General features: G+C 37.0%; 1 protein-coding gene across 8 annotated transcripts in view; it reads left to right on the forward strand.

Annotated features, from left to right (window-relative positions):
* Positions 1 to 26,870, forward strand: part of Sulf1 (Extracellular sulfatase Sulf1) — a 217,055-nt gene that overhangs the window by 12,232 nt on the left and 177,953 nt on the right. For 6 of the 8 annotated variants that reach the window (XR_001847960.1, XR_001847963.1, XR_001847971.1 and 3 more), the window contains exon 2: positions 26,415 to 26,533. The gene's annotated coding sequence lies outside the window, so the exon portion shown is untranslated. Of the gene's footprint in view, positions 1 to 2,790; positions 3,144 to 26,414; positions 26,534 to 26,870 lie in introns of those variants that run through there. The other 2 variants (XR_001847964.1, XR_001847965.1) reach the window with 2 other exon arrangements.

The following is a 26,870-nucleotide window of genomic DNA, read 5'->3' on the forward strand; positions in this document are numbered from 1 at the left end:
GGATTCTTAACCTAAAAATATCAACAAATACAACCCTGCTTTCAGATTTTGTCGACATTTTTATGCAACCTATCTTCGCTTCCTGCCCACCGTGCACAATAGCCCTGAGTTTCTTCTAGCTGCGTAGGGCACAAGTCAATCCAATTTATAAGCGTCATCGCATGGTCGTATGTAGTTTTTCAAGCAAACGCGTACAAATCAATTCGTCATTCTGCTTGCTGCGTCGGTCAATGCACACCATCAGCTATTATTTTATTGCAATTTTAATTCGATGCGCTTCGTCATTAGTGTGAAACGAATTTAATTGTAATGTTCCCCCTTGCGTGTATGTAGGTGTGCTTATCGCATTTTGTAATTGAATATTGAGCTGCATACGCATTACTTGTGCGGCGAATTAATATCCATATATAAAAAAAGTATGTCTGAATGAAGAATATTCTTCAGACACGCATGCGCACGTGCTACTTTCTCTATGCGCTGGCTGTTAAAATTTATTAGTTTTTGGTTCGAGCTTATACAGTTTTGAAAAGTAACTAGCCACTATCAGTTACGCAATGAACAGCGCATTGAAAGTCATTGACCAATGCGCATCTCGAGCGGAGCTAGGTGTTGTCGCAGAAAAAAGGGAGCTGATACTCTTCATCGAGTTAGGTGATTTAGTTTGGAATGAGTTTCGGTCATCCCTTGTCAAGTTTGGTTCGGAGACAAACAGGTTTCGGCGTTGTGCCATCTTCAGTGCTCCAGTTAGGAATGGAAAAGGCCCGCGCAGAATGGATTTTTGACTTCAAAATCGACTTTAAGGTGTATACATAATACATTCTAATACTAATAAAATAAATAATAAAATTGGTTTACACTACTGCAATAGGTTTTTAAAACTTAAAAAAAATAGGTAATAATGTTACAGTATTCCCCGCTTAATTGTTCCCCGGTTAATTGATTTCCCCGCTTATTTGAAAGTTAGGGCTTGGCGGAAATGAACTATAAGATTCATACAACGCCGACATCAAGTACCCCTTGAATACTACTAGTGCTATTTTTCTCCGAAAAACGCCTTGGTTCGTGTCAAAAGCCTTGTCTAGAGTCTAGCCAACAACATTGTTGGCTATTTCGAGACATTTCGAAACTTGGACTTTCTGCCCATCTCAGACCACTGAAAGCCACACTATTACTCAGTTAGATCGAGGTTTTAGCTCTGCTTCGAGCAACATCCGAAAGAAGTTTGATTTTTCAATGGGCCCTCCTCGTTACCACATACCACAAATTGAAGAATCTCGCTCGGCCTTAACCCCTTTATAGCTAATTAGAAAAAAAAACATTGCCAATTTCTATTGGAACGAACTTTTTTAGGCTTGATCGGTTGATCATATTTTTGCGAATAACTAACTCGGGTTTACATAGAATTACACACTTATTTATGTTCTATGTATTTCGTTTGGGTTTACTTAAATTATTGTGAAAGTGAGGTTTTTCTTTTTTTGAGTAAAGTGTGTGCCGCCATCCACTTAATTAAATGTTCGTAGGTGGGTATGTACATATAAACATAACAATTTTCTACAGAATTTCGCGCTCAACAAGCTACAAATTGTAAATGAAATAATCACACAGTACGGACAAAGGCAAACATAATTAATTTCATAGATTTTTCTAAGCGAATTAATTTAGTTAAACTAAAGTCAGCCAATTTGTATACACAACAGCTGTACGCTATCAATTGTCGCATTTTATTGGATTTCATTGATTTTTAGAAAATAATTTTCAGTAAAAGCTTTCGCTTTTTAGCTATGTGTAGTGAAATTTGGCATTTTGTTTTGTTTTGTGTAAAAAACTTGCTGATGGATTTATTATTAACCTTTGGCTATTTCTACACAGACACATAAATATGTATCTATGTATGTAGTATATACAGTGCCGGCCACTCGAATAGCGCCCTTATTAACCATTTCCTTTTTGTTTATTTAACAGTTATACTTTTTTTTATAAACATTGAGCATATACTATACCAAAAATCATGTAAATCCGGTTTAAAAATTTTTATACAAAATATATAATAATTCAACAAATTTTCGTCAAAATTTTAAAGATTTTAAAATTATGTTAAGAACTTTGCTCCTCAGTATTGACAGTCCTTTTGTTTATTTAGTATTAATAATTTTTTATAAAAACAGCATATACATACTTACTATAACAAAAAACTTCTAAATACGATTTTCAAAAAAAACAAAATTTTTAATAATGTAACAAATTATCATAAAAATGTTAAACTAAAAAAAAATCTGTATCAAAATAAAAATTCTAAAAATGTTTTTAAAAAGTTTGAAATTTTCATGAAAAGTTGAATTATTATGTATAAATTTTGTTTAATATTTCAAAATCGAATTGGTTTTGGTTATAGAATATGCTATATTTTTATAAAAAATTATGAATATTAAAAAAAAGGAAACTGTTCATACTGAGGATCGAAAATGGGCGCTATTCAAGTGACCGTCACTGTGCATACATACATACATATGTACTATACATAGTTCTTGCAATCTATAAATTGATAAGTAAATCAGCTTAATGCCTACAGGCACTTAATTAAATACTTAAAAAATACGTAAAAACTCAAGTGAGCAAAAGGTGTTGCAATGCAAAACATCAACATTAGTCAAACTGGTGCAAAAAAAATATTTACATACATATACATATATACACATCGCGAGCGTCACGTTTCTAAATTCTGTCATCAGTTTATTAATATGTAGATACATACATACATACATACATATGTATGAGAGTGTACAATAAAAAGTTCAATAAAAAGTATTAAAAGACATCATCAATGTACATCAGATTGTTTCGTTTAATAAAGAGCAATAAGTGATTTATGTCAGTGAGTATTAAAGAAAAAAAAAACAGCGTACAAATAAATGGAGAAATAGCGAAAATTTAAAGCAATAAAATTTAAAAAAAAAAAAAACAAATTGCAATTTGCAAATTAAAGTGAAAATCTTTATTAAATAGTAAATTGTGAATGGCTTACTACTGTGCAAGTGCCGCCAATAAAGTGAATAAATACTGAAATTACCGCTATTACATTCAAACACTATAAAATAGCAATTTCAATTTCTACATCTGCTGCATCAATCATTAATCTTTCGGTGAGTGTTGAAATGATAAATGATTAATGTAAACATACAAAAATATACATATATAAATATAAATTATATTTAAAGAAATAATTGCCAACTTTTGGCTTTAGAAATCACATACATAAATTTCAATTGAAATAATTGCCATACATAAATTTGCAATTCATATTTCTTAACCCTCTTTCGCTTGACACCCATATTTTAATGTTTCATATAACTTTTGTATAATTTATTTAAATTCGACTTTTGTAGCAGGGTGAAAACCTCTTCAGTATATCTTCAAACTTAAACCTTTTTAAATCTCTTTCGTCCGACACCCAAATTTTGATACACATGTCAGTTACTCCATTTCCTTGATTTAAATTTAATTTGTGTTTTTAAATAAGTGGCAACCCTCCTGTAGTTGAGAAATAAAACCGTTTTAAAAACATTTCGATTGATACCCATATTTTAAAAGGTGGCAGCACTTTTCGAGAAAATAAAAACTTATTGGACCTTCGCCTTTTTAGATGAAAATAATTTTTTTGTTTAAGTAGTTCTACTGATATAATAAATACTTTGAAGATTTTTGGAGGGCTTTAATTTTTCTGACATTAGGGTGGTACGTTAGGGTGATAAAGACTGAGATCTGGTGGGTCAGCTCTATAACGGGCTACTTTACGTTAATGAACTTTAGAAGAAGAAAAGTAAAAAAAAACACCAATATATTATACTTTAAGATCCGACTGTAAATAACGAAAAATGTAAAAAACCAATTCTACGCTCCACAAAAAGAAGTTCTTCAAAATTGTCTTGCAAAAACACTTTAGATTCTGGGGTGTGCGGCGAACTTTTTTTCTGGTACGGTCTAATGTTATGTACATATACATATATCTACATAATAAATAATACAATAATTAGTTAAATTCTTTTGTCTTACAAATTACGCATTTATTGTTAAAAAAATAAAAATAAAAAACAAATATACACACATGAATACATCATCTGATTATTTTTAGAAGTTACGATTAAAGCAAATCTTTAACTTAATCTCCTATGATTGTAAATTATTACACAAGTATCTGTAGACATATGAATGCACATACATATGTATGGCATCACAGCCATTAAATTTTTTATTAACCCTGCAAAAAATTGTGCGACTAATCTCTAAAGCGAGTATTCCGAGATTACTCTCAATCGGATACAATTGGGCATTAATTAGTCCCAACTAGTCTCATACGGGTACTATTGGAGGTCAATCAGTCTCAACTCATCCCTTATGGGTATAATTGGAGATCAATTAGTCCCCAACTCATCTCTAACGGGTACTATTAAAGATTTAATGATATGTACGCACTTAGTCAATGAAATTTCATGTGCGGCGTTGGCACAGAGAGAGAGTATTCGCACTCCGGTTCGAATCTCAGCTGGTGCAAGTTTTTATTTTTAGTTTTTAAAAGTGACTAGTCGCTTCTCATACCCGTTCGGGTATAAAGGTGAACAATTAGTCTCTTCATAGGACATGCTCGAACAAAAGCGATCAGTCCCAAGCCCATTGTGGGAGGCGTTTTAATATAAGTGCATATTAATATAGCAACCCGATGGCTCTAAACCAGACGTCAGCTTCCAGTCGTATCTCATGGTGAACAAAAGCTGTAGAAGAAACTAGTTTCGAACTGTGATGAACAATTTTTTCTAACTGTAGTTGCATTTCGTAAAGCTGGGAAGAAAGACGTATTTTCAAGAGGAAGAAAAGGCAGGCTAGAGATGCTGGCAGGCAGGAATGCGGTTCGAAAATTCTATCAGAAAAAAAGGCAGCAATCCAATGGTTTTAAGACCCGGGCTTGCTCCTGTAGAGATGAAGATGGAAATAAGATAACAGATGTTCAGAGTACAACTCAGATATGGACGGAACATTTCCCAACGGGTTTGAATGACGACATCGACGAGCCCAGACTGATGTATAGATGCTTCAGACTAGCTAAGTGACCAGATTTTAAGGCACACAACATGTTTTCAATAGTATGAAGAGCAGCTGCCTGCACGCTGTCATGTCTAATTTTGGGATCCCGACAAACCAATATGGCTATGTACAGTGGCATTGAGCACAACCTACAGCTCCGTTCAAATTGAGCAGGGCGTTTGAGACTAAAAGAAGTTTTTAGATAAGGAGGTTCACTCTCGTGCGACTTTTTCAATCTGATACTGAAAATCGTAATAGGAGCTGCCAATCTGAACTGCAGCGTCACCATATAAAGCAAAGCCTGGATGCTGCTTGTGCAGAGAATATTGCCAATCGAAAGCGGATATGTTAAGCACGGCGAGCCCGGCGAAGGGAATGCCGTATCATGAGCTTCTGTAAAGTGGTTAGACGATCGATGGGGCTTTCTACAGACAGACATCTGATGCGATTGAAGCGAGCGATTGCGTAAAAACGGCCGGAATTGGCAACCGGACATTGGTCATTGATCTTCCATTATGACAACGATCGGCCGTATGTCGCACAAGTGGTCAAAACTTATCTCGCTGGTACCGGACGAGAAGACCTTACTCACCCGCTTTACGGAAGAACCCTTCACTTCATTTGAAGGTATCGAAAATTGGCTTCCACTTTCTAGATCCCCATTGGCGCGGAATCCACTCATTGCTCGAAAGTGAGAAAAAGACATATAATATATATGGTAAATACTTTCAATAAAATACTTTGTAAAATTTTGTACAAATCGAAATCGAGAAACTTATGGTGAGTTCGTTTCGACCAAAAACTAATGTCGCCTCTTCATTGCCCCTTTCCCTTTTCGTGTTCGATTCTAAAATAAACGCAAACGGTGAGACAATTTTATGTTCGTTTCTTAAAATGTCACACTCTTGTAAGGCAAAAAAGGCCTCCCTGTTCTCTGCCCTTTGAAGCTTTGTCAGGGGAGATGGTTGCCATGAAAATCAGATGACGAGAATATTATGAAATGCGTGAGCTAGACAAAGGCAAGAAGGCAAAATCACGCCCTTTTACGGGGTTGAGTGTAACATCAAACCCATCTGGCATCGGGGAAGGGCATCCGTTTTTAGAAGAAACAAAATCACCATTAATTGTGCATAACAAACGAATAGGTAAAGGGAAAATTAAGTCATATATCCACTGCGCAGCTGCTTCATATAAAACCCGTGTATCGAACCATATTGCACTTATTATCAAAAAAATAAAAACTAAATAAAAAATTCATAATACGCCTTGCTTTGTTCCCAGCCAATTTTTTTACTTATGCAGTTGTCATATTTATGACATCCAAAAGTTATATCCTGACGCCTACGCTAATATTGCTTTTCCATTTGCCTTGACCTTGCAAATTCGAAAATAAAAAGCGTGTACATATGTACATACTTACATAACTTAAAAAAAACTCTAACAAAAATGCAATCTAACTATTTTATATGTACTTGTAGCATTGTACAACTTTTAATTGAATACAACGCATAAAGTATGCTGACGTCAGGGCCAAATTATTGCACAAGGCTTTTGATGACATATTGTGTGAACAACGCTGGTCAACATTAGGATTTTTTAATAATAAAATTTTCGCTTTCCAATGTAAATATGTACATAGATATGTACATACATAAATTGCCGGGTGACGGCTGCATAGGTAAAAAATTATGTATTTCTAATTTTGTTGGTGTGTGGTCGCGTCTAAATTTTACAATAATGTCAGCAGCATTACCACCCGTTCACATTGCCACCATCAACGACATTTTCAATAACCCTGCCGCCAAGTCACCCTCAGCACTGCAATACTTCTCTTCTTTGCTACCCGCTAACTAATTACGTTTACATTATGTGGCAAAAGCGTAATGCGGTGCTTATTGCTAACATTTTACGCCTGACATTACCAATTAATTTAATCGCTTGGCATCACTTTTTCACTAAGTAATGCGAGAGAGAACGCGCGCCCGGTGTTTTGTCGATTTCCACTTTTCACTTTCAGTCGTTGGACGGCACATGCCTCATGCGGCGAGGGAGCGCCTGCTGGTTAATGCCTCTTGGCTCAGCGTTGCTTTTGTCATTAGAAGCGGCTTTCCCACGTTACTGAATTGCTGAATTGCCAGTTATCCGGTGGTACAAATATAGACAGCAGTAAGACCGCGGTAAGGGTTGGTGAGTTGAGAAAAGATATTCGTAAATTTGCGGTTGCTATAGTCGCTGGCATTTGGATCGTTATGAATGCTTGTTAACTGGGCTACCTACCCTGACTTGGATGGATGGCAGGGTTTCGATCTGAGCGCGCTTGCTGAATTGAACATTCATGCAGTTAATCTGATTTTTTTTTTAAGACTAGACCACTTTTATCGGAAATATTTCATTCGCCAGTAAAACGACTGTGAGAAATGCTAGTTTAGAGGAAGGAGGCGAATCTTGGATGTTCAAAAAATCGTTACATAGCATGAAAGGGGTTTTCTAACACTGATAAAAGTTAAAATCTTCTCAGTTCACCTCCTTGAATTACCACTTCTACTAAGCGTTGATCACTTTTTGCTATAGGGTTGCATGCTGTGACCAAAGCTTAAGTGTTAACTTAAACATAGCTGCTGTATATGTAGTTATGCATGTATATTCATACTTTCGGTCCTGTCCCTGACGATGATGGCTTATAAATACTGCACTTACGCACTTAATGTCACTTGTGCATGCGCCACCTAAGTGAGCGTCGTCAGTCAGTTGCCATTCTGACGTTACAGTGGACAGAACAATCAATTGTACATATGTATATAAAAATTTTAAGCACATTGCTTAATCACAAACAGAAAATAAATATCTTGTCAGTCTTAATAACTGATATTTAAGCTCAAGTCTATACGGACGATGTGGCCTGTCTAGTCACAGGGGAAGAAGGCCATGGACTACGTTGTGGACAATAGGTTGAGGGGAAGGAGTTTACGTGTCTGCAGTGACAGCTAAGCTGTACTTAAGGCAATGGCCAGCCCTCTAACTACTTCCAAACAAGTTCGGCAATGCAAGTTTCGACTAAAGTATGTTGGAAAATACAACGAGCTTACTTTACTCTGGGAACCAGGCCACTGGGGAGTACCTGGTAATGAGACATCTGACCACTAGCCAGAGCTCATCGGTCCGCTGCAGGTGGGCAAAATTCATGTTGCCTTCGATCTCAGAAGGTCTATCTAGTTTTTTTCTCTCACTGAGCAGACGCGACAATTTGTTGGACTGCTGACTAGTCACTTCACATGGCACAAACACCTGACTGTGATAGGCGTACAGGACAACCCCATTTGTCTATCCTGCCTGGAAGAGGATGAGACGGTGGGATGAGACATTCGGCCGCGATGTGCTGGCAAGACGAACGCCTGAGCTCTTTGACGCTCAACAATCTGCTTATACCATGTCCCCACCGAAGCTAACCACGTAGTTATGGCTATTGAGTTGGTTATCTCGATAACCCACTTGATTTAGCGTAGTTTCGCCATATAAAAATGACAGCACTTAACCATTTCACTGAGATGGTTAAAAGCTAACCAACTCGAAACCACGTCGAAAGTCTGATACAACCCTGTGTTTGCCCGCCATCTGTGGGTCATTAGCGTTAAAATGTGAAGAATTCGTTCCCTACCAGTGTTTGGACTCCACTAAAATCAATTAGATTAACTCCGATTTTTGAAAAAAATTTGAAATCTACTCCTCTACTCCGCTTGACTTCAAATCTATTCCGTTTTTTTCATTCATGCTATACCCCTCTTGGTGCCGTTTTTTGAGTGTTCACCACCGGTTTCAGTTAAAAAATTGAAAGTTAGCCAAATCTCACTGTTAAAAAGTAACTCTTTCATAGCAATGCGTCAATAAAGTAAGATCGTTATTCTTTGATGTATGGCCGCACAAATTGGCGGATGCAGAACTATACTTAAGTTGTTAAAAAATATATGAGGAATGAAATTTATATAAAGTAGAAAAGTTTTCCTTTTTAAAAAATTAAGTGTTAGATACGTTCTACTATATTTAAAATGCTAAAAATTACCTAAATATGTAATATATTATCCTTATATTGCCTCGCGTTCTTATTTTGCATGAGTAGAAAATATTTTAGTCAAACAGTTAATGTCAGAAACAAAAAAAAAAATTCAATCTAGTACGGAAAATTGGTTTTTGCTCCGATTTTTACAGTAATTTAGTCCTGAATCGATTTAGGGCCGAACACTGTTCTTTACATTTGTACTGTTTTATAAACCTCAAACCGCAGTGTGGACAGCAATAGTTAGTGATGTGGTTAAGTTCGATATGAGATGGTTAACTTTTTGGTGGGGACATGGTATTAGGTTTATTTGTAAATCGTGCAGATTTAAAACAGATTATAAGGGACATAAAATCAGTACAACAGACGGAATGTAGTCAAAGTGCTCTTTTTTTCTGTTGTTTTGTGCCTGGTTCCGTCAAAAAGATAAACGAAATATCATTCGTATGATAGAAGTACTAAATATTTGAATACTGGGTACTTTCTAGTTAAAAATTGGGTAATGAATTCTCAAAGCGGAACAACACTTGTGGATGGATCTCCATCTACAGTCATAGCACTCTCTATCTCGGCTTAAGTGATACAACCCTCCTAGGCTAACTCAACAGCAGTTAAATTTCCGACAATATTGTGATAATTAATGACCTAAACTTAATTTACTTTGAGTTGACTAACTACCAACTTTACTTGAAAGATTTCTGATGAGACTCGAAAAGTCAGGCAGACGAATTTCTCTCCTTACTTGAAGCCATTCAGTAAAAACGCCTGTCTCAACCCTGCGTTTTACTTCCGAGAAATCGGTGACTCTCAATGGGTGAAGGACCGCAAAGAGACTGTGGAATTCTATAAAAGGCCGTTTATAATCGGTGTCCTTCTTCTTCTTCTTCTTCTTCTTATTTGGCGCTGTAACCGCCTAAGCGATTTTGGCCGAGTTCAACAAAGCACGTCATTCGCTTCTTTTTTGTGCCAACTGGCGCCAATTGGAAATGCCAAGCGAAGCCAAGTCCTTCTCCACTTGGTCTTTCCATCTCAGTGGGGGCCTTCCTCTTCCTCTACTACCACCAGCGGGTTCCGAGTTGAATACTTTCAGAGCTGGAACGTCGGTGTCCATTCGAACGACATGACCAAGTAAAGCTCATACAGCTCATCGTTCTATCGTCTGCGGTACTCGAGGTCGCCAACGCGTAAAGGCCTGTAAATCTGCCGCAAAATATTTCTCTCGTATTTACGCAAACATTGTCCATGCTTCCGCGCCATATACCAGCACGGGCATGACGAGTGACTTATAGAGTGTCCTAAGTATCGTATATTGGGTAGCAATCGAAATGTACTATGTCCGATAGGTCTTTTTCTTTTAAAACCCAGTTTCCTGAGTCTTCCAGCAGACGATGAATTTCTAAAATAATATGTATGTAGGTTTGTAATAACGCTGTAGTACCGACACCTGCGATCTTTTGAGCTCCGCAAAGTCAGTCAGAAGACCCCACCGCATATCGAAAAGCCGTCTGAACGAGACCAAAAACTTCGATATTTGCCCCTTTACTCCTTCTGTGATCTCTCCGTTCGCGGTACCGGTCCAAGATTTGCCGTATGGTATGCTATTATAAGAAGGCTGATATCGTGGTAGTTGACCCACTTAGCGTGGTCACCTTTCTTGTGGATTGAGCCCCAAACTTCCTGACGTAGTAGGAAGGTTTTGATGTTCCGTGGGCATAGCGAGGGCAGCTCTGGCTCGACCGACCTTGCATAACTTCTATCCTTGGTTTTAGGCAAGGGTTTCGTGGCGCCATAGGTCTGTCTGGCTGATACCGCCTTCTTCTGTCGCTGTCCGCAATGCATTGCAACTCCGTTATTGGAGGATCGTTGGCAGTGAGCTGCTTCTAGACACACATCCACTGCACGAGATTGGTCCTCTTCCGACTCTCAAAAAAAAAAGAGGATTGGCATTACCTCCCCCCTCTCCAGCAGGATACGCACCTGGTCTATGACGCTGCAGACTTTGGCAATGGTTAGGGCCTCCAGAATCCTTGCCCCTGCAGTAAATACGGATGGATTTCCACACGTGTGAGTACCACCTGGAGTATTATCCATTCATTGTGCCATTTGACTTGATTAACAGTTTTGCCCAAACTGCCAGGGTTGGTGGGTATTTCAGAGGACATTTTTACCGACATTCACCTACTTCCCGAGACGCACGAATGCCCCCAATCGCACACACCAAATGGATTTTAGTCGCCTTTTACGACAAGCATGCCTTACTTCGGGTATATTATCGCGAATAATCCGCAGGCCCTAAGTAGGCATGCGGACAGACTAGGAGCGCCGCACCATGATGGCAGAGACGAGGAGGAGCCGAAAGGATTGGACATGGTTACTGGAACCTTTGGAGACCTGAGCGATTTAGCTAGCATGAAGATGAGGCGATTTCTCAAATTCCTCAACTCCACACAACAGGCCCAGGTAAGGGCATAACCTAACGCAAATTCGTGAAGCGTGATCGTCATTAATACGGCTGTTGAGAATTTTAAATGCCTGTCAAGAGCCGAATGAAATCTTAGCAGAGACATTTCCGATTATAGCTGAAAACTTTCTATGATCAAAATAGACTTCAATAATTTCACCATCTACATCCACTGTGCTTTGCTGCCCGATCACACTTGCACTGCCACACAGCCCCTTGTCTCCCCCCTTCTTAATAAACGCGTGTGCCACATGCTGCTGCCGAACCGCACGTCCTTGCCTGTGTGAGCGTTTAAAATTTTACACATGACATGGTTGGAACTGTGTATGTATGTGCTTGAGAATGAGCTTTTGTGGGTTAAGCTGAGAATGCGCACCGGAGGCCGTCAATGGCAGGCGCTGGCGGCTGCAGCAAAGTGTGCACAACGAAGCAGTCGACGTGTCGGCTCAAAGGCTCAGTTACAACTGGTAACGTGAGACCAATAAAAGACAGCAACTAAAACAACTGTCGGCTTATAAAAAAAAACAGAGGCAGTGCATCCCTGGCAGACGACTGCAGCCTCCCAGACAGTGACAACGATAGCTGCGAGACAGCTGCACCGAGACAACTGACTTCAATGGCGAGCGAGAGGGCCGACACTTATGCACTACTTATTCACTTATGCAGTTCGTTTGCATGCAGTGTAGTAGTGTACATATGCACTCGTATGTAAATATGTAAGCACTCTTCATTGCCACCACTTGTGTACCTGAAGTGTGTGGCATGCAAAAACAGCGCATAAGTGGCTCATCGAAATGCGACATTATGACAAAGAAAACACTGTTGATATGTAGTTTATAATGGTTGTTATGCATTTCTTTTGTTGTTGCTTTTGTTTATTGTTATCGTCACTGTTGTCGGCGTGGTGCGTGGCCTACTGGTGTGTGGAATCTTTTTTTGTTTGTATTCTTAAGGCCCGTTTACATAGAACTTTGGCGTTGCGTTGGCGTTGGCGTCGCTTCAACAGCTGACTATGAATACATGAATTCAAATGCAGCCGTCCACATAGCCAAAATTCGACAACGCTCACGCCAACACAAAGCAAAAAGATGGCCAACTCTCAACTTTTCGCGTGCGTCGCTCGTCAGCTGTTGCGAATAAATAAAATTATGTGAAATATTTTTCCTTTTTAATCAAGTGCGGGCAAGAAATATCGTTTTTAATGCAATTATTGATATGAAATATTAATTTATCTGTCGTTAATATGTTAATTTAGTGGCCCAAGGATTCGCCGCCAAGCGTTCATTGTAGCAAGCATACTTTTAACGTGCGTTCTGTCAAACCAACGCCAACGCCAACGCAACGCCAAAGTTGTATGTAAACGGGCCTTTAATTTTGCAACTTTGTTTTTACTGCGTTGCGAACTAGAGATGCGTTGGCTCGTCGCAGGTGTGTTGTTGTGCGGTTTGCGTTGTGCTGCTGCTGTGGCTTAAGCGGATAATGTTACGCTTGGAATTGCCACTTGAATTGTTGATTGTTGTTGGTTTTTAAGAGCTATTGCTGTTACATGCCAATTTATGCCTACAAAGTGAAGTGGGTAGCTTTTAGAACAATGCTGCTACTGACTTTGTCCCCTAACCTTGGCTGCCTGCTGTCACATCACCTACATTTCTATGTATCGGCTTGCACTTCATAAATTGTGCATTTGCGTAGCATCAGCCTTGTACGAGAACAACTATTATTTATATTGAGCATATAACAGCGGAAGTCGAGACCTTCGTGCCTGGTGTGGCATTTTACTGTTTGACTTGCTTCGACACAAAAGTCACAAGGACTCGCTGAAGTGTGTAATATCTTGTAGCTTTTATAACTGTGCCATATCACCGTGCGTTTGTATACATACGTACATATGTACATTAGACCGCATCAGGAAAAAAGTTCGCATACACTCCTCAATCTAAAGTACTTTTTGAAGGTAATTTCGAAAATTAATTTTCTTTTTTTTTGACGAACGTCATATATTCGGCATTTACAGCCGGATCTGAAAGTATAATGAATCGTTATTCTTGTCTCGAAGACGTATTTTATGCTCCAAACTTCATTAATCTAAAACTCACCGTTCCAGTACTTACCCATCAGATTTAAGTTTTTATCACCCTAACGTAACACCCCAATGCCAGTAAATTTATGAGGAAGTATTTCCATTATTCCATTAGAACTATTAAACAAATATATATATGGCCGGATATATGTACATAAGGGTGGTCCTTAAAAAATCAAATGAGCCATTTTTTCAGTCTCACTCCCTCAATCGGTAATACCACGATGTCAGATATCACATATAAATTTTGGCTCCGATTGGAGACGGTTAAGGCGTGTCACAAAGGGGTTAAATGTCAGAAGCCTGTATGGAGACTCAAAAACTTCTAAATATGACTATGCGACACGTCTTAACCGACTCCAATCGGGGCCAAAATTTATATGTAATATCTTCGACTAAAGTAGTATCGATTTTGGGTATTAGGTGAAAAAAAATTAATTTTAATTTTTTGAGTCTCCATAGAGGAATCTGAACTTTGCCCACTGTGCGACACGCCTTAACCGTTTCCATAGTAACATCGACGTGAGGTTTGGGAAATCTGATATAAAAATTTACTTTCTACATTTAGGGGCCACCCTAACGTACAGTGGTGTCATCAAACAATTTATAAAGGGTACCCCTAGTTTCGGGCACAATAAAATCGACATTTCCCAGAAAAATAATTTAGACTTAGGGGTGTATAGCGAACATTTTTTGTTTGCCTCTAAGATGGTACAGTCTAATGTACATACATACATTCAGTTAAACACGCTCAATTAACACACGCTGCGAAAAAATTATTACGCAAGTGATTAATTTCAGCACAAAGGCCCACCACGTTGAGTGTCGTGTCTGTAGCGTTCAGTGATGCCAACTTCGCCAAAGAAAAATTCCAAAATTCCGAAAAAATCGTAAAAAATAACCCTGTTTTCAATAGTTTGCCCCAAAATGTTTCCTCTTTAAGTAAATCGGTTCGCTGGGTTCTAAATAAAGCCAGCGTTACTTGCTGATACCTTTTTGAAAGAGCTGATGTGCTCAAGTCATCATTCAACCAAGGCTTGGTTTAATAAAATTTACGATTACATGATCATATGTGAAGCTAGTACTGCAATATTCAAATAAAAATATTTCAAAATCAATATTGGCTTAAAAATCAATCAATTATTTGGCCCAAGATTCGAGATTATCTTCTCATCCCCGCTCGATGTTCAAATTCCAACAAAATGGGGGAATTCTCAGCCGGTTGGCATCCCTGGCGCCATTCGTTCTATATTTCTTTGCCATATTTTCTGTTATTATTGTACTTTTTGCGGTTCACTTGTAATTATGATAGCCGCTGAGCCTAGCGTCTCACCTGCGATTACTTAATTACATTTCACCACGGTTACATTTGTACACACACGGCCGTAATAATAGACCTGAGGGTCAATTCTCGTTCTGCGTTATTTTGATAATAATAACACTTTCACACCGCACTTATTTTGGTAAGAATTTTTGATTTTTCACTTCACTTCACTTCACTTCACGATAACGCAGAACGGGAATTATCCTCCTGGACTATGTAACTGGTGCAGGCGTCGAAATATTTGAAAATCCCGTATTTATGGTAACTTGGTTCATAATTGGATGATATATTTCCTACATAAAGAGAAATGACTCCACAAAAAAAATAGCTCGGAGGTGGCGCGTTTTATAAAAAAAAAAAAACAAATGTAATTTAGCCCATATTGCAGCGTTGTTCTCTGACTCTTGGCTTTGTCATAGTTCTCTACTTAGATTCTTAAATGAGTCCTAGATTTTTTTATCGATTAAAATATGTTAAATGATGTTACCTGTACTCAGGCCCCATTGAATCAATGTTCTTAATTTATCCCTTTCAAGTGAAAACGATGGGCAAGCGAAAAGTAAATTTTCAGTAGTTTCCGGGACATTTTCACATGTATTACACCCCAAAGAGTCACCATGACCATAAAGGCTGTCGAGTGCAGCCGTGGACATTAAGTATAAAAATCAACTTAACATCAATAATTGCACCTAGATACCCCACTGGTGACAGTGTATCGAAGACATACCGGTTTACATTGAAGGTTGCGGTGGCTTTTTTCTTCCCACTGCTGTTCCTAAATTAGATGCTAAGTTTATATTTTTATAACGCAAATGACTGCCATCGTGCGCTATACCCAAGGTTAGATCGGGTTAGATTACGCTGGTTGCCACTCCGCCAGTCCGCCAGAGGGACTCACCAAGGTCAATTAGGTCCATTGTGATGCCACTATTTACGAGTTATTGTTACCAGCTGTTGTTAGTTTACCATATGAAATAACCATCGTGTAACCTTTACATATCGTTCTTGGACGTGGATGTTCACAGAGTCGAGATCAGCGAAATACCGAAAAAAATAAATATTGATTAATAATAGCAAGTCTTGACCTTGGCAGAGGTATTGCTCTACAATCTCCACTCTCCAACCCCTCCTCGCCCCTTCAGCTACTACATAAATCACTAGCGGATTAACCCATTCGCTTAGCAAGGGTCCTGTAATTATACCGACAACTATGCTAGTAATAGTCATTAATATATGGCCAGATATGTTTAGTAACGGAACAAGTTGGTTCTTGCGGCCATAGTTCGTGGGAAAATTCAACGAAAATAGATTTCAATCGGTGTTTGTACGAAGACAGGGGCACGCCTTCATCGGATGCAGAGTTTACTGAGCGTAGATCAGGGTCTGAGTCCAAGCGGTTACAGTAGCTTCTACCTTTCTGAATTCTGGTAAAACCTATTTTCCAAGCAGAAACTTGGGCTGGTGTAATCCAGCTTATGTAGGGTTGCTGGAACGGTGCGAGACCGAACCTAAGGTCTCCCCATGTTTGAGCTGCATTCAGTCTGGTTGCATTGCAGCTGGCTTGATATCTACCGTAAAGGCCGGTAGGAAGATTTAATATAGCCCGCAGAGCCTTACTGGGGGTAGAGGACAGAGCACCCGTATTTAACATGGTTGCAGCCCTTTGTACTCTGTCCAATATGCCTTTGTAAGTGGACTTTTTCAGAGCCGGCCCTCATACGGTGCTCACATGGAAAAGGATAGGTAGGGCAACCGCCGGGTACATCCAGACCCCATCGTTTCCCTACCGCTGCTCTACAGGCGAAGAGGGCGGTATTGGATTTTCTGGATCGTTCCGTAAGGTTCCACTCCCGGTCTTACTTCCTGTCGACAATAAAACCGTGGTATATAACTTCGTCGGAGAGGGTGAGTCCCACTTCATTTAAGGAGGGGGCTGAAAATACTGTATGTTATATATCCTCGTGAATAGTACCATTTCCATCTTGATAGAATTAACATTCGCACACACTCCCTTGGCCAGCTTTTCACGAGACCTAGAGCGCAATGTCGCGAGCAGAAGATATAACGTGACAGCCGGTATTCTGCACTCTCAGGCGAATTGAGTTTACTGTAATGTTACAGAGTAGGGGAGAGGGTTCCTCCTTGAGGGTACCTTTTATTGCATGCCTGGTTATGGACGCGCCCCCCAACTCTGTTGAGATTGCTCTTCTCATAAGAAGAAGCATTATCAGTTGCACCAGAGGCCGCTCCACAGCATCTGGATGAATATTGTTAAGAGCGTCCTCTATGCCAAGAAAGATACCTAAGATAAATTCCTTAAAGGCCAGTACTTTTCCAATTTTAGACACAATTTCGTGCGCAGTTTTCACGGATTTGCCTTTAGAATAAGCATGTCTTGCCCTCGGAGGGCAGTCTTTGTAGAGCTAGAAGAAGAAAGAACGTTAGGCTTATTAGCATGAAGTCATTGGGTTCCACGTCAGAGATTATTTCACCCTTCAGTATGAAGGTTACCCTCATCTTGGCCCATTCTCTAGGAATGTGGCAAAGGCTAATGCATGCCTTGAAAATGTTAGCAAGCAGTGGGCATAAAAAGTCGAAAGGTTCGGTAGGGAGTATGCCATCCCGTCCTGGAGATATTTTGATTTGGGGGCGCTATACCTAAATAAACAGGTACAATTTTTGAGGTTGTCTTATTTCCCCTCATTTTAATTATGCCTTCGTCGTTCATTATTTTTGTCTTCTTCTTTCCATGTGTCTTCTATACCCAACTTCAACATATAACGTCCTGTCAAAAATGAAAATTCCATTTGCTCGGCGTTCGCGCAGGCATCATACAACTTGTATGGCCATGGGAATTTTTGGCAGCTGTTTGGTGCTTGAGGCGTCAATTTAGGGACTAAAATTCAGCCCTTTACCCGCTAAGCTAGCTACGTCCTATTTATGACTTTAGGCACAAGAACCGAAGCCATCTCATCAGCGCATCCAATTATTTTAACTCCTTTTGGAGTGCGTAGACCTAATACACCGTCGTAGGCCATGATCCACAAAAGTGAACCAAGGACGGAACCATTTAGTACTCTTGTGGAGACTCTGTGGCTCATCTGGCCTCTTTATGTATTTTAGAACAAAACTTTCTATTTCGAAAACATTAATCGAACAGTCGTCGACTGCTACTTATATTGGGTATACCTAAAATTATGGTATGAAATGTTGTTTGAAAGACTATCCTCTCCTCCCTTCAACAATTGTCCTGGGCTTTCCATTATAGCCATTTCCCATCGTAATTTTAATGTAAGCGTAACATGCTTATTTTTCCAATTGTTCCTAGTAAACGCGTTCATGAAATTCTGTTTTTTATGCCTTTCGGTCTGTTATAAATAAACATCGAATTATGGCTGCCTGCAATTTATCGAACCGACTTAAATGTCAACTAAATAAATTATTCAACAATGATGAAAAATGCACCACTCTCCTTTTGCACTGAACATAAATGTATAGTCTCTATAAGCGAACATTTCTACATACTGACTTGTGGAAAACTGGTAAAGCCGACAGACAATAAGAATGACATATGCCAGCAAAGAATAAAGAGAGTGAAGGTGCAGGAGAGAAGAGATTGATGGCGTTGTGAAGGTACTACAGCTGGTAGTGAGGTCAAATTTTTAGGTCAAAGTGTGTCTAGTATATTTCTACACGTGCAATAAAATTGATATTTGGTATGGATGACAGAAAGTCATAAAGCTTGTCAGTTTGACTGACTTTTACGTGCATACTGTAAACTTAAGTATTTTTTTTAGGTATTTTTATTTTTTTATTTTTGAAATGAGACCAATGAATACTAATTTTATTTGAGAGCAGTTGTGATAATGTAGTAGAGTAGAAACGTGCCCGGTTCACAAATTCCGTAGTAAAATGCCGTTGGCATGTGATTAAATTTGGATTTATATTTTTTCGGTTAAATCTAATTCTTATTTTTAAATTTTTATTTTTTCCATAAAAAATAATCGTTAAATGTGGATTTTTTCGATAATTTTTAACCGTTATGATGGATAATGCGATTTTATGACTGATTTAAGGCCCGGTTACTCAATGTCTGGTTAACATCGTTATCGACGTTACCGACTCCCTGTTGTATGCATGGAGTCGAAGACGTCGATAACGATGTTTAACCGCAGATTAGTGTTAACCAGGCATTTAGTAACCGGCCCTAAATCTTTTACGATCCAAAAAAAAAAATCTTAAAATCATATCATAAAAACAAAGTAATTTATGCTATAATGTGAATATAGTTTTTGATGCAATTTTGTTGAAATTTGTAGATTTTTTTCAGGGATCAAAAGTTATTTTCCAAATTTTAATTCAAAAAGTCAGTCGGAAAGAATTGGTCTTTTTAACATTTGTATATAGCAATGTGATGCCTGTTAGCCAAGGAATGTTAATCTTATATGATTTATTTTTTTTCTACTTTTTTCAAAAAAGTCAGCAATTAACCGATATTTTTTGACTTACACTTTTATTTTTGACTGAAAACACAACGGTGAAAAAATAACGATTATTTTTTGACTTCTTTGAAAAAAGCATAACCGTTACGGTCCCTGGATTTTTTCTTATTTTCGTAAAAAATTTTAAATTAAGATTTATAACGAGCTATACTTTTATAAATAACTAACGGCCTGTCTCCACAGGCAAAAGTTTTTGCCTACCAACTGCTATTTTTATTGCCTGACATAAATTTTATCAGAGACAATATTTGTGCGTAGGCATTTTTATCTTGATAAAAGCATTTGTAAGATGGCTATTTTTTCCGGATTTAATCACTTAAAACATTTAAAAATTATGCTATTTCTTACCCAAATACATAGTAGTAAAAAATATTTTAAGAGAAAACAGCTCAATTTTTGCTTTTATATGTATTAAAATATCAATAATGTTGCCGCCACGAAGTTATCGCGCATATGAAAATGTAGCTGTCAAAGTAGCAAATTGCTGGCAATATTTATCAAGATAAAAGCTCTGATAATTATTGCATGCCAAGAGCAATATGCGGCCTCCATTGGCAAAATTTTGCCTGTTTTAATTATTTGTTGTGTTTAGGGTTTTATAGTTTTAAACACGTAATTTTTTCAAAAATGAATACTGTAAATTTTCAAGGATGCTTAAGGATAATATTTCAAAATGACTTTTTCAATACTTATTCGTTCTTGTGCACCAAGGCAAATTAATATTTTTCCATTCTATAGAATTCTCTTTTTATTTAATATCCATACTGTTATTCTAGATTGCACTAAATTTTTAAAATAATTTATTGAGTTAATTAAATCTTTGAAATTTCAAAGTCCTTTAAAAAGTCCTGGCATCTGAGAGAAAAACTAAAAATGCAGTTTTCCTATGCTTGGCCCCTTATTTCGTGAGTGTATTGATTTTTTGTGTGTTATTAAAAATCAAATAATGTTGAAATGGATAATTTTGCGAAGTATTTGCATAGTATATACATATATTTGTTTAAAAACTGAATGAAGTATATAAGGACATAACAAATTTTCTTGAGTACTCTCTCATCAACAATCCATAATAGAGCAGTTCTTTCACTTAGCAATACTATGCATCAGGTGGAACTCGGATAAATAGGCGAGTTTGCGTTGTTGCTTGGCGGGTATTTCGCTTTATAAGAGAGTGTTCTTTTGTAGCTCGATTGCAAAGGAATACGCCTACTATTGATAGACCGAAAACGTTGATAGTTTTTTTAGAAACCATAAACCATCAATATATCTATAGTATTTTTTTTTACAAAACTTAACGAGCAGGTGCATCTGTACGTACCTATGTAAATACATATATACTTACATATATATATGTATGTAAGCTGCCTTTAATCATTTTCAACTAACGGACTGTTTATTGGTAGTCTGATGACATGGAATGATTCACCCACTCATCCATTCGCACGCAATCGATCATTTTAGGAAAAAAAAGAAGTAAAATTAAAAATTGACATGAACATATTCCAGTATTGCCAGTACACTGCTGCGCCCATGTGATTTATCGATTTCATCGATCGTATTCATACTTTAACAAAATTTTTATCTTGTTTCCTTTTTTAACAATGCCAAACTTTCCAGTATACTTCTGGCGTGGAAGAAAAATCAAATATTTGGCTCTTACGCATTTCTTAGTGCTTAGTCGAGCTTCTACTCCAATTTGCGGTGTGTGCCTTGATGTTGTCATACAAAGGGCATAGCCTTACAGTTTTGCGCCGTCTCCGAACGGCACATGGTTTTAATGAGAACCTTTTTTTTCGTGGCACTCGGAGGTTTAGTGTTGCCTACCGAGGGGCGACCGTTATTAGAAAAAGACTTACCAGGGATCCAATAATTTTTAAACAAAATAATGTCGCAGACGATGTGTATGATTTGCAAATAGAAAAGTCTCTCTCCACGATGGAAAGTTCACAATTGAAATGATTCCCGACATATTCGGAGCTTTCAATAATCCTCCATCGAGGCATTATCGAAAAGCTTGGAAGGCAAACATAGCCCCTTGTGGGGAAGATGTTTCATTCCTGTTTATGTGGACGCTTATAATCAACAAGATCTTAGTCAAGGTGAGAGGTAAGGATCCTAACTTAAGCTAATGACCTAGCCATTATCATCTCTGGTAAATGTATAAACAACATTAGTGAAATTCTCGAGAGGACATTATATATTCACAACTGGATTTCCTCAATTTCGAGTTCGAGTCCGGATAAGTATGAGTTTAACTTGCTATAATATATAAACCGTAATTCACCGCTTCGGTGAGAGCCACGGTTGTTATATCTAAGCCAAAAGAAATCTGGATCATTTCAAATACCAGATCGTTTATCATAAGGATGAACTGACCATTTATGGAACAATTATTACTTTGCCATGCAAGAAAAGTTCGTGTCTTAAGTCTTTCGTAGACTTAGTTTGCATAATTATCTTTTAGTTATTTTTTGATTCATTTTAATATTCAAACATTTCAAAGTAGTGAACGCTTTATGAAATATTTTGTTCTCGCTTCCATTCTTCGCGATTAGTTAAGAGAAGATTTGTTCCCGTTTCGTTCTCTTTCAGAAAGGTCCCAACACTTTAGATCCCAAATTATTATTCGAGAGAAAATTCCTTAGACTTTTGATCCCGTTTAGTTCTTTTCCAAAGAATTTCGGAGACTTTGGTTCGCATTTTGTTCTCTTAGAAATGTTGCCGAAAGTATTGTTCGCATTTTGTTCTCTTTGGGGACGATCCACAAGGTTGTGTTCTTATATAGTTTCCATTGGGAACGTTATCGACAGTTTTATTCTCATTTTAGTTTTGGTTTTGAAGCGTTCTTAGGAATAAAACGATGATAACGATATTTAGTTTCGATCATACCTTTTATTCTCGGTCCCTGCAATAAACGAACGAAATTTCAAAAACCCTTATTTCGAAATAATTTTTGAAGTGGGATAGCCGGCTGTTTTAAAAGTTGCATTAAATTATAACTATTAGGTGTTAAGCTAAATGAAGCAAATGAAATTGGTCACCTAGTTGAAGGTCAAACTCAGTTTAATTAGTAAATATAGTGAAATGTCATAGTCTTATATCAAAAACATTTTTAAAGAGGGTTACGATCCTATAAGAAATCTTTATTCCCAAAACATTTTTATAGAAAGTTGCCACCTGCTTAGAAGTCAAGTTCAATTTAATTTGTTAATTTAATTAATTATTACAATATAGGTACCAACCACAAAAGCCTTAATACTATGTCTCCATTGGGAGATTTATTGAAAATTTAGTCCACTGAAAAGAAAAGATTTATTAGGACTCGTATTTGCTGACTAGGTTTTCATGATATGTCAGAGGCCCACGATTGGATTTTCGGTTCTCTCTTATGATGAAGAGAGTTGCTGTTATTTCCCGTTTTGATCATTGTTCTTAAAATGTTGATTTATGCTACTATATAAAGACTAGCTACGAAATCTAAGTCAGCTTTCAGACACGTCAAGTCTGCTCGTTCCAAGGCGAATGAGTTGAGAAGAGGGGCAAGAGTACAGATACCTCCGTACCGTCAATTCGTTTTAAGTTTTCTTGTCTCTTTGGATCTGTTCGTTGCTTCCCATTTAAAGAATCACGAACTTGAATTCAATAAAAGTTGACGCGTCTGGAAGCAAATAGAAAACACAAAAGACAATGCGAAAAAATTGCTTTCAAGAATTGACGTGTCTGAAAGGGGGGGGACTAAACGCCGAGAAAAAATAATTTTTAATGTGTCAGAAAACAGAAACACGAAAGTTTGACCAGTCTTGAATAAAAAATCAACCAAAAAGTCTTTTTAAATTTAATAAAATGAATGCAAGATCATAGCATGTTTTGTGTTTTTTCTTTTAAATAATTTCTTATCGACTTCGTATGCTTCTTGAGTTTAGAAGATTTTCTTTGTGGAGAAAAATTATATACATAAATATTCCAGTGCTTCGATTTTATTAGGTACATTTTTCTCGGTTCGTTGCTAAAATTTTTCTATGGCAAAAGTCGGGCTATTCCTAAAAAATTAAAAAAACTAAAACTCGTAGTAACTTTCTTCTAATCCTACTACTTCCAGTAATTAGCACCATGGTTTTAATTCTGAGAATAAAAACTACAATTTAATCGCTTCTTTGTCGTTTGTAATCGAAAACTACAATTACTTTACCAAATCGCCATTAAGCTTTCACTAAAACCATTCAATGCTTACTGGTCTTCACCATTTACGGGTATTTGCATAAATACTTTACAAAGCTAAGGATTACAAATGAATACGGTGACCATATTTATGAGAGCCGAATACGGCACAAAAAATAATTTTGCAAATTTTTTCCACACTGTTTTCCCTGAAACAGTATCCTTATAGTAACATCACTAATTTGTAGGATAACTTTCTCGAGATTTTTACTCCGTAAAATTTGTTAAAAAAATCGTTAATTTTTTTCATACAAAGTATGTATGTTCGACAAATTATTTATTTTTTTTTTTTTTAAAGAGAAGCAAATGAGCAGCACTATCCACTCGCACTTTATTATACCCAACTTTAATGAGTAACAAAACTGCAAACCATTTTTTTTTCTAAAGATTGAAATTTTGGTTAAACATTGCAGAATTAATTTTTATAGTTTTTTGCTCAAAGTTGGAAATTTGGTATTATATGGCTTTTGTTTCGAAAATATCTTTACTTTCATAAAATTAATAATAAACATTTAATAAACTAAGGAAAAATGGCCAAAACATACTAAAATGTCGAGTCCTAATTTCTATTTTGGCCACTGTATGTATTCCTCGGTTCGAATCACAGGCATTCAGATTAGAAAATAATAACTGTTTATAAAGAAAATTTCGATTATATACCAACTCGCTCATAGGCATGCCATTTTAATAAGCTGTTCGGAACACCGAATAGGGACAAATACAGGACATTGAAAGAAATACAGAAATATTTGGCGTCCCGTAAAAACTAAATAAATAACCAGCACAATGGGTCAAAAAAGAGGACTGTCCCGTGTAATAAAGGGCGGATGGTCACCGTACCTATGAACAATACGCATGTACAAACATACATATGTATGTATCTAACAATCTACCTGTGTTTTTAATCTTTTTTTTTATTTTAAAAATGTTACGCTACCACCGATGAACGACAGATATCAAAGAACGTCGCTCGTTCGCATTTGTAATTCGTTCCTTCATTCCTTCATAGTTGTTCCCATTATTCTCCGTTTGTTGTCACTGCTTTATTTTATTTATTGTCATTGGCTAAATATATGTATTATATGTATGTATGTGTTTGTTTGGTTGTTTATAAAATATTTGTTAGCCCGGTTGTTAGTTGCGTGCCGCTGTGCCGCTGTCAGAATGGCAATTTATTAAAAGACATACCGTCGTTTACATAGAACACTTGCTATTTATGTAGGACTATGTTTGTATGTACATTAGGCATTTGAATTTTTTCAAAATTAAAATACATGCCATACCTATGGGGGAGGATGAGGAATGATTTTAATTTTTAAGCAAAAAACAAAACCGACTTCAATTCTCATACGTACGTAACGTATACGCCATGTAGCCCATACAGAGTCAGCTAATAGGTTTATTCGCACGCCTTAACTTGAAAGTCATATTAGTTAAAAGTAATTAAATATTTCCGAATGAATGTTAAATTGGATTTTTTCTCAAATCATCGTCATCTTACAACTAATGGAATTTTTTGTTTTTCTTTTTTTGTAAGGAAAAAAATTTCACCGTTAATTGTTGAATATCAGTCATTCTGCATGCTGATTTTTATTTTTTTTTGATTTGGTGGCACACTCTTAAAACTTCACAGATATGCTGTATTTGATGCCAAATTTGATTGCCTCTAATATGAACATTCTATTTGAAAACTTTCCAAAGTTATTAAAAACAATTAAGTTACGTTGGGTTTTAATAATATATAATTCTCTCGTCTTAGGTATATTTAAATTTAGAAAAAAGTCATATCGTCGTTTAATGTACAAAACCGCGTATGTGTGGTAGCATGAATTATTTTGTAGAGAGTAGAAACACTCATATTTCTCTTTTATAACGCAATCGAATTTCCGGCTAGTATACTTCAGGAGCCAAGAGCTTCGGTGAGCAAATCCAAATTTTGGCAAGAAATGTCAGTTACGCGGTTTTGCAGAACGACGATACGCGTTTTGTACTTTAAACGACGATATGCCTAATGTAAACAGGTATGTATGTTTGAATGTACATATGTATGTAGCGGGTAGCAAATACATTTGGCATTTCGTTGTAAGGCTGCAGCGTGATTGACATTGATGAAGCGTTTATGGAGCTATACATTATTAGATGTGTACTCGTATTAAGAGGTCAAAATCATCCAGCAGCAAAAATTCTGAGAATTTAACAGCATTCGCTCTCAAAGAGACAAAATATCCACACAAGTACGACAACGCGAACTTTGCAAAAACTTGCAACCTTCGAAACAGCTGATCACTTCCACAATTGCCCCGATTTGATATTTTATACATTTGAGTACTTTTGGATAAGAAAAGCTTTTTTAAACTACAAATTAATTATATCGGAATGAATAAGTTAAAAAGTTTTCCAGCAGAAAATTGCAGCTCTCTATTACATTTGGCTCTCTCAATTTCCCCTACTTTGCAAGTTTTTTTGGGTACGAGAACGCAAAACCAGTGAATGCTTTGTAAAACTTTTGATAGTTTTGGGTACGAGTACACTCCTATTGCTACTGTAGCATATGTTTGTATTTTTGTTGTAGCTGTAAAAGGCTGCTCTACCACTATGAGTGACATTTATCGAAATTTCGCTGTCGTATAGTTTTTATTTTGTTTATGCTCACCGCTAACTAAAAATAACTTAAATTTTTCCTTTTCTTTATTTTATAGATATGTATGTATGTATGCTTGTACTATATGTACGTACTTAACAAGTGCGTAGGCGCTAGGAAAATCGATTTCGTAAATGTTTGAAAAGTGCCAGACTGTTGGACAGGTGCGACCTTGAGGTGAGTTTAAAAATTGATTGCTAAAAATAAGTATACTACTCCCATGGCGATATATATAATAATAATAATAATAATAATAATAATAATAATAATAATAATAACTTTATTTAGAAATTAGAATTTTCCATTAAAACAGCATTACATAGTTTGAATAATATAATTTCTCAATGAGGTTTGGAACTTAAACATAGTTTCTTGATTTTTAACATGTGAAGGAAGAGAGGTGAAAATTTGTATGCCCTTATAAAATAAAAACTTCTGACCACAGAATTTAATTGGCTTCGTTAAATAAATTTGGCTAGAATTTCTTAAATTTATGGTACGAACCAGATTCAAC

Source organism: Rhagoletis zephyria, unplaced genomic scaffold, assembly GCF_001687245.7.
Source record: "Rhagoletis zephyria isolate East Lansing unplaced genomic scaffold, Rhagoletis_zephyria_1.1 Rzeph_scaffold_00037, whole genome shotgun sequence".
Classification (NCBI taxonomy): Eukaryota; Metazoa; Arthropoda; class Insecta; order Diptera; family Tephritidae; genus Rhagoletis; species Rhagoletis zephyria.